Source organism: Salvelinus alpinus, chromosome 21 (genome assembly GCF_045679555.1).
Source record: "Salvelinus alpinus chromosome 21, SLU_Salpinus.1, whole genome shotgun sequence".
NCBI classification, from domain to species: Eukaryota; Metazoa; Chordata; class Actinopteri; order Salmoniformes; family Salmonidae; genus Salvelinus; species Salvelinus alpinus.
The window spans coordinates 6108676-6115048 of record NC_092106.1 but is presented as its reverse complement, the minus strand read 5'-3'; the positions used below and the strand labels follow the sequence as shown (position 1 = coordinate 6115048).

At 39.5% G+C, this 6373-nt stretch overlaps 1 long non-coding RNA gene across 2 annotated transcripts; it reads right to left on the bottom strand.

Moving 5' to 3' along the window:
• Positions 1–1806: 1806 nt before the first annotated feature.
• Positions 1807–4896, bottom strand: LOC139547682 (uncharacterized). Of its 2 annotated transcripts, none has more exons than XR_011669582.1 (3): positions 4687–4896; positions 2657–2787; positions 1807–2543 (listed from the first exon to the last, which is right to left on the bottom strand). It is a non-coding gene; the product is annotated as an uncharacterized lncRNA (long non-coding RNA). The 2 variants fall into 2 exon arrangements; XR_011669583.1 differs by having other exon boundaries at positions 4757–4896.
• Positions 4897–6373: the final 1477 nt, after the last annotated feature.

The following is a 6373-nucleotide window of genomic DNA, read 5'->3' as shown; positions in this document are numbered from 1 at the left end:
AGCAAGTCATCCCATGTTGGTCTATTTTCAGCAATCCCTATTTTAAACAATAGAGACCGCGGCGTGTTATATCTGCCACATTCTCTTTACTGTATGCTTTGCTTACTGTATTTGTGCCTGTTGTAACTCAGTGGTCTTATACTTAAGTAAAAAATACTTTAAAGTACTACTTACGAAGTTTTCGGAGTATTATTACGTTACCATTTATATTTTTTGCCAACGTTTACATTTACTTCACGACATTACTAAAAATAAGTTTTACACCATACATTTTCCTGACACCCAAAAGTACAGGAAAATGGTCCAATTCACGCACTTATCAAAAGAACATCCCTGGTCATCCCTACTGCCTCTGATCTGGCAGACTCACTAAACACAAATGTAAATTATGTATTTGATTTGGAGTGTGTCCCTGGCTTCCATAAATAAAAACAAGAACATTGTGCCATCTGTTTTTGAAATGATTTATACTTTTACTCAAGTAGTATTTTACTGGGTGACTTTCACCCATTTTCTATTAAGGTATCTTTACTTTGACTAAAGTATGACAATGGAGTATTTTTTCCACCACCGACCATATTCCTTCCCTGTCCAGTGTCCCACTGCAACCTGACAGTTTCAGGATAAGTGTGATGACCATCGTCTTTAACCCCTGCCTAGACATCTCTTTTCACCATGCATGAGGTACTTTATTTCTGTCCTGCTAAATGGTGAATTATAGTAAGAATCGGTCAAATACACCTTGATCATCACATCTGCTGGTAATACTACATTTTATTATGCATAAGATACCATTACACCTTGGCACATCAACACCTTTGAGATTTCATAAAAACAGATGGCAAATCTTGAACAACTCTGGGCCTGTTAGTTGCTGACAACATCCGGGGAAAAATACAATTCAATAAAAAAAGGATAAGTACAATGAAGGTCAGTAGAAGTGCAGATAAGACGTGATATCCACATGAAAAGTGCATTGTCGCCACCTGGGCAGTCAGTCTGAACTGTATGCTGTCAATGTGCACAACTGATGTTCTGACATTCAAATCAAATGATATTGGTCACATACACATGGTTAGCAGATGTTAATGCGAGTGTAGCGAAATGCTTGTGCTTCTAGTTCCGACAGTGCAGTAATATCTTACAAATCCACAATAACTACCTAATACACACAAATCTAAAGGGATGGAATAAGAATATGTACGTATAAATATACGGATGAGCAATGACCACGCGGCATAGGCAAGATGCAATACATTGTATAAAATACAGCATATACATATGAGATGAGCATGTAAGATGTAAACATTATTAAAGTGGCATTATTAAAGTAACTAGTGATCCATTTATTAAAGTGGCCAGTGATTTCGAGTCTGTATGTAGGTAGCAGCCTCTGTGTTGGCTGTTTAACGGTCTGTGATGGCCTTGAGATAGCCGTTTTTCAGTCGGTCCCAGCTTTGATGCACCTGTACTGACCTTGCCTTCTGGATGGTAGTGGGGTGAACAGGCAGTGGCTCGGGTGGTTGTTGTCCTTGATGATCTTTTTGGCCTTCCTGTGACATTTGATGCTGTAGGTGTCCTGGAGAACAGTTAGTTTTCCCCCAAGTGATGCGTTGTACAGACCTCACCACCCTCTGGAGAGCTTTGCGGTTGTGTTGGAGTGTTAGAAACAATGTAAGTTTCCAGAATCTAGAACAGGGACACGACACACAAAAACAAACAGCTTCTATGGTACAATAACCAATGAACTAACAAAAATTCAAATAAACTGAACATTTTGCCACTAGTCAGTAGTACAAATAGATATTTTGTTGTTGCTTGAATTCTTGCATTCCAAAGCATGGGATTTATTTTAGAAAGTTTGATAGAACCCTGGCTTGGGATGATAATTGACATATGATGAACAATGTTGTGATTTTTATGACTGTCTACTATTCATATAGCATCTAGGATGTGATGGGCAATTCAGGTTCAACTCAATTCTGAGGACATCAATTTAGGAACGCTTGCTTTCTACATCCACTGGATCAAAGGAAATAGTTGGACCACATGGTTATCATTTACATTAAATACGTCGACAATGTATTTGTAACAAGGCAAAAACGTTGTGCTTTTCTCACCTCTCCTCATTCAATATACAGTAAATTCCACCTTTTTATTTTGTTGCTAGAGGCGTCTGTCATGACGTCTCTAGCACTGAGATGCAGTACCTTAGACCGCTGCGCCACAAGAGATGTCAAACGCTAGATTCGGTCCTAGGTGATACTGCCTCCTCCCCCAGTTGCAGCTCTCTATAGTCCAACCCATACCTCCCTGACCAGCACAAAACAAAATAAAGTTATTAATCACAATGACACTGTCCCTCGCCCCGGGTTCGTAATCAGACTTGGAGGTCAATGTTGAACCCATCTGCCCACGCCCTTTGACAGGGTGACAGCATCACAGTCCTACATCTAGTCCAGACGAAAGTCTTCCTCTTGGAAGTTCCACACGGTCTTTGTGAGGGGCCTGACAAACGCACCGTACTTGTTCTCACATTCACACTGTAAGGAAAGAGAGAGTGGAGACATCAAGTACATTTATGACAGAGAAACTCATCAGGTCTGCACCTCTCCACAGGTTAATTACCAGAAAGACAAGTCAAGATGTAAGGTACCTCTAAACAGTGAACATTTCAGACACCATGCGATGACGTCACAAAATTATGTCCGTTGCCATCACCTGCCCGCCATGTTTCCCAAGAGGCTCGTTATACTTCACTCCCACCCAATGACCTGGCTACAATACCTGCAAGACAGAAAATAAGTTATGTTGGAAGGAGTGCCTTAAGTATTAAGTATTCATACCCCTTGACTTATTCCACATGTTGTTGTGTTACAGCCCGAAAACAACATTGATTAAAAAAATTCAACCATATACCCCATAATGGAAAAAGTAAAAACCTGTTTAGACATTTTTTCTAATTTATTTAAAATGAAATACAGAAATCTCTCAAGAACATACACTACCGTTCAAAAGTTTGGGGTCACTCAGAAAATCTTGTTTTAGAAAGTGTACATTTTTTTGTTCATTAAAATAAAAAAATTGTTCAGAAATACAGTGTAGACATTGTTAATGTTGTAAACGGCTGATTATTTATGGAATACCTACAAAGGCGTACAGAGGCCCGTTATCAGCAACCATCACTCCTGTGTTCCAATGGGACGTTGTGTTAGCTATTTCAAGTTGATCATTTTAAAAGGCTAATTGATCATTAGAAAACCCTTTTGCAATTATGTTAGCACAGCTGAAAACTGTTGTACTGATGAAAGAAGCAATAAAACTGGCCTTCTTTAGACTAGTTGAGTATCTGGAGCATCAGCATTTGTGGGTTCGAGTACAGGCTCAAAATGGCCAGAAACAAATACTTTTTTTCTGAAACTTGTCAGTCTGTTCTTGTTCTGAGAAATGAAGGCCATTCCATGTGAGAAATTGCCAAGAAACTGAAGATCTCATAAAACGCTGTGTACTACTCCCTTCACAGAACAGCGCAAACTGGCTCTTGCTGGTAATGGGCCTCTGTACGCCTATGTAGATATTCCATCAATTATTATTATTATTTGAATCAGCTGTTTCAAGCTACAATAGTCATTTACAACATTAACAATGTCTACACTGTATTTCTGATCAATTTGATGTTATTTTAAATAGATTTTTTTTTTGTGCTTTTGTTTAAAAAACAAGGACATTTCTTAGTGACCCCAAACTTTTGAACGGTAGTGTACGTGGTGAGCTGATGCATATTTCGGTTACTTTGTATGCATTGTTTGTTGGCAACCTTGTACTCTACAAGGTTTATGGAACAGATTCTGGAACGTTCCACAAATTATACCCAACCATGCTGTGGTCAGCAATCATGCGAGTGTTGAAATCGCTTGTGGGGGGCGTAAGGGGTCAGCAGGGGGAGGCACAGGGGTCTCAGCCTGGCTTTAAACGTACTCTTGAAAGTTGTAATAGTAGAATGCACAAGGTTCAATTTCGAAATTGGGTAGTGCATCATCAGTTCTTGTCATGTTAGTATTTGCATACATTAGAGAGCTATTAGAGAAATGTCCAGATCAACTAGCCCATGTCAGCTAATGTTTTTTTATTCTATTTTGTTTTTTTAGCCCATATATATGATTGTACTTTTTTTGTCACTCAAATACAGACGTGGCAATTTATAGAATTGCAAAAAAATCTGCAAATTCTTATTTGCACCCTATGACAAAATGTGTAAAATAGCAGGAAATAAGCTTTAAACCTGCAAAATTCTCTCCACCAATAAGAGGGGTGTGAACAGTGTGCCATGAACCGTGCCCATAGAAATAGACGTGGCGTGCGCGGGATGTTCCCCAATGTTGGAAGGGGAGCCCAGAGTGAAAAAGTTTGTGAACCCCTGGGTTAAGAGACCCTATCAACAGAGCCAACAGTAGGTCCCATCTTACACGTGAGTCCAGTGTGAACAACACTAAACAGGGGACATACCCTGCGGGTGTCATGTGAATTGTCAATTTTCAAGCTTTAGTTTCGCCAGTGTTTAATTTACTCAGGCAACAACGACCACTTCATCAAATACAACAGTTAGCCAGCTAGCTAGCATTGTTACCCGATTAAATAGTACACAACTAGTTAAAGTTTTGAAATAGCAACGTTAGTAGCACGCACTCAGCAAGTTATACAAATTTAGCTAACGTGAGTCCTTCCAGTTCCAGCTTGGTCCCTCACAAATATTTACATGTTCTTTTGCGCTTTTCTTGACGATCTCTGTAAACAAATTTATACTATCAGTTCACTTGGTGTTTTTAGACTAAATCAATGCAGGTACCATGTGCTGTATAATCTCAGTGAACGGGTGGTTGTTTAGTTTCCCTCAACGACGTCACAGATCCTGTTACGCCCAGTTCTGGAAGTTTATACCCGCCCACAAACACAGTGAACCAGTCATATCGTTAAAATGTCGGGTGGGTATTTAGGTTGACCAACTGGGTATCACATTTCTAAAACGTCGTAACAGAAAGAAAGGCTTTGGGATGCCAATCATGTTGACGGAGGGGGACTTCATGATTAGTAACCAATCATCAATGTTGGAATTAAAGCTGGGTTTTGGTGAAAGTGCCACGCCAAAATTATGGAAGTACCAACTGTATCCACGTAGTCGCGCCATAAACCATGGTATAAAGCCCATATTGTTACGTTTGCAACAAAGTCATAACGTTAGCTATATACATTGTTACAAACAATGTTCAATTGTGATAAGAGCACTTTTTTATTAGCGCATTGAATGATTTTAAAGTTAACCTGTTGATTTAAAAAAAAAAATCATTTCTTTTCATTTTGTCTAGTGTAGAATAAGATAAAATTGTCCTTCCGTGCTAAGGTGCTCACTGCTCTGTGACATATTAATCACAGGGAGAAAGAGACACATGGTTACCTTTGAAAAGTTATTACCAGGCCTTGCCTTTGACATATAATGGTTGTCTGCTCCAATATCTACTCATAGATTTATGAATGGGAAATAAATGGATCAGACAGGAACATAAAATAACATCTGTGCATCAAATTAGAATTTAGGACTGAGAGAAGAAAAGAGAAGATCAAAGAAAGGAGTATCGGGTGCAGCCAGAAGACAGACAGCTTCCCCACTACCTCCATCCCTAGATGAAAAGTTTACATTCCTGTTTCAAGCTGAGATGGGGGTGTTTGGCCTTGCCTCATTACACTCTGTCTGTCTGCACATCCAGGTGTACGTGCTGCTGTTCACAGTAGGTCACAGCTCTCTCTCTCAATCATAAAGTAAAACTCTCTCCGGTCACACACATACCATCTCTCTCTCACCTGGTCACACTCTTCATTCTCCGGGGAACTCGTTCTCCAGGCAAAATAAAGTCACAAATGCGCACATTGTCTGACATTCTTCTATTTAGACAAACCAATCAAACTAGCTCTTGTGCCAACCCCACTGTCAGAAAGATGGGCACTTTTCAATGAACATAACAATTTTGCATATTTTAACTCTAAAACATTCACATCATGGTGTGTATGTGTGTGTGTTGCACTGAGATTATTTGCATAGAGAAACAACACCAGGTGCCCATTCAGATGCCCGCTGAGGAACTTGCTTAAACAAATGTGGTTTCTACTGACAATTGAGATGTACAAACTATGGCATAAGGGGACAACAAGCGGATATGAGGCAATCCGTAATTTCGATTAAGACATTAATTAATGAGCGAGCTAGGACGGACGTAGTCAATATAATGATTTGTTCACCACTTTTGAAATGTACAGCGACAGAATTCAGAAAATGGGCCATTCTTACAGTGTTCTCCCTGTACACCAAGTCAGAACAGTA